Raw genomic sequence first — 2879 nt, forward strand, 5'->3', positions numbered from 1 at the left:
GTTGTAATGAAAGAGACCATCATCCTTGTTAATGAAATGGTTTTCTTGCCACACCATATATCGTTCGACAATTTGGTAAATTATTCTTCTAAAAGTCTAAGTTACACTACCTGCTGGAGTATTTAAACCATGCAATTGCATTTCCATATAAGCCAAAGCATTTGCCGACTCCCCTGCATTCACGAGAATAGAACTTAACAACTTTTGGTCTTTGTTGTTTCAATTGAAAAAGAAAATACGTCATACTAGACACTTTTAAGCTCTTCTGTTAGAATGCGCTCAATAAATTTAGCATAAAAGTCATGGTTTGATAATAATTTCAGGATTCAATTGTACAGTTTTTATTTAAATCCATTAATGAATAATAGTTTAATTGAGGTCATCTCATATGAGAATAAGAGATCTATTGAACACTATTTGTATCATCATGATATTCACAAATGGGAAACATCAGAATTCTTCTGAAGATCACCCATACTATAACTTCGGTTACGTTTTGTAGCAAAAATAAGGCAAATTAAGTCCAATACCAACTACCTCAATAAAGCCGTGAAAAAAGTTAAATAATTGAAAGATTCAGTACTCAATAAGCCCGTGAGGATATACTGAGGCGATCTAGTCGGTTACCAAACACGCAGTAACCAAAAGATAGTGTTTTAAAAAAGATGTCCAGACAAAAGTTTCCTTGGGTTTTTGCGACCACAGAAACAATACACTTGACCCAATGGTCAATTTCATCATAGCGTATGCGTTCGGTAAAATTGAAGTATCCATGAGCGTATTTTTGTCACAAACAAAATTTGAAGAACCCTTGCCTTCTATCTTGAGACTTAGAATAATCCAAGACATTCAACATGGCAAAGGCTGTAGCGACACTCTTCATTCTCGTAACTGAGGTTTTTACCATGATGCCCACAATAGTATCAAGCCATAATATCTTCCCACCAATTCCCAATGTCCCAATAGCTCGAGGATCTCCAATAATTCCTAAGGCTCCAATAGGAAGTGGCTCTACATCGTCTCCTAGTGTACCCTCATCAGCTAGCCCTTCAAAAGGTTCTACTGGAGAAAAGCCATGTCCAGAAGGCTTTCCAAAGCTGGTGTCTTGTACAAACTTGCTTGGCATTAACCTGCGCTTAGGTGGAGGTAATGTTACAAAAGAGTGTTGTCCTATTATAGAAGGCGTTTTGTCCACAGGCACAGCATTATGTTTCTGTAAAACACTTAAGGCTAAACTTCTGGGTATGGATTTGGTCATCCCGGTAGCTCTCCAGATATTTGATACATGCGGATTGAATCCTCCAGAAGGATTCACATGTCCAGATATATGAGGTAAATGTAGATCTAATTCATAGTAGTTTTGGTCTTTTGTATTGTTTTATTTTGACAGGTCTTAGATAACTATTTTTGAATTTCAGATGCAGGTCCAGAATAAAGCTTGAAGATTAAAGAACAGAAGGTCTTAGTTACTTTTGGTAAACAATGTGTATAATTGACTATTATGTAGTTGTTCATTAAATAAGCGTCAACTCTTGTGCAAATCTTTGTATTGTTCTTATAAATGCTTGTTTTAGCAAATGAAGTACTGAAATAAAAGCTTCTCTCGTCTTTACTATACCATGTCTGCTTCAGTGTCTAACTTATTGATTGTTCATTATGTTATCGTTAGCAGTTCAGTTTGGAATTGAAAACAAACTCACTCATCCTCTTGACAATTCGGAGAAGGAATATAAAAATATCGAACTTTTATTTGCCATAAGATATCGAACATCATTATCGAAATATAAGCCTAGATTACATAGACTACTGCTGAGATTTAATGTAACTTTCTGTTTAGAAGGAAAGTTATGTTATAGTTTATAGTTTAACAGAGATTTGGGGCAGTAAGTTTTGTATTTGAGAAGATAAACATGTTCGGAAGCATTGTATTGATTGTCCTTTGCATTTATGATCAAGGTTTAAGCCCTCACGTATACTTTCTCACAATGACTGTGTTCTACGTAGCGGTTTGGACTACCCATAAGAAAATATCATAACAATTGTACAATTCTGGGCGAAATCTACCCTATATTTAATATGTTATAAAAAAGTACTTGGATACCTGTTTTAAATATTTTTATTAGTCATATTTTATGCAATGTTATAAGGACTATATATGTTTTATTTGCTCATGTGATGTTTTTAACTATTTTATAGCACTTAAATCAATATTATAGCGAAAAAGAATTTGATGAACATAATAATAAAAATGAGTGATTTTTTAGGTATTATAACTTATTGATACAGATAATTACTCATAAAAATGTAAATAGATACAATTGATCTTAACTAAATGAATGTTAATATTTTATAATTTTATTAGACAATGATTTCAAATTATAGTTATTTCAAAACAATGAATAATTAAATTATTATGTCATACACATAAATTGCAATATCTTAAGTATATCAAAAACATATAATACAAAAAGCTTGACCAAGATACATAAAAACATATCCAATATGCTTTATAAGAACACGAATGGACATAGATGTTATTATTGTGCATTGCAAGAAATTGTCTTAACAAACCATAACTAAAGAATTCAATTCATCGAAGTAAAAATGAGAGTTTTACATAGAACAAAAAGATCATTCTTTATATTATAAAATATCTAGGACTAGCATGGCACATCTATTAACATTTATATTATTACAATACCACGATATGTGTGTTGCGTCAAAAAACTAAGCTTATTGCTTGATTATTTATTGTGGAGGAATATTTTTACATTCTATTCTCTAGAATAAGGTTTTCCCAATACAAGCAAAATGCTAGCCTAAAAGAATCCTATGTATAATGCCTATTGATACTGTCAATATTGTAATATAAGTTTTCG

At 32.0% G+C, this 2879-nt stretch overlaps 1 long non-coding RNA gene across 1 annotated transcript; it reads left to right on the plus strand.

Annotated features, from left to right (window-relative positions):
- The first annotated feature begins 805 nt into the window (after positions 1-805).
- On the plus strand, positions 806-1615 carry LOC131035236 (uncharacterized). The gene is made up of 2 exons (XR_009103930.2): positions 806-1332; positions 1419-1615. It is a non-coding gene; the product is annotated as an uncharacterized LOC131035236 (long non-coding RNA).
- Positions 1616-2879: the final 1264 nt, after the last annotated feature.

Source organism: Cryptomeria japonica, chromosome 5, assembly GCF_030272615.1.
Source record: "Cryptomeria japonica chromosome 5, Sugi_1.0, whole genome shotgun sequence".
Taxonomy (NCBI): domain Eukaryota; kingdom Viridiplantae; phylum Streptophyta; class Pinopsida; order Cupressales; family Cupressaceae; genus Cryptomeria; species Cryptomeria japonica.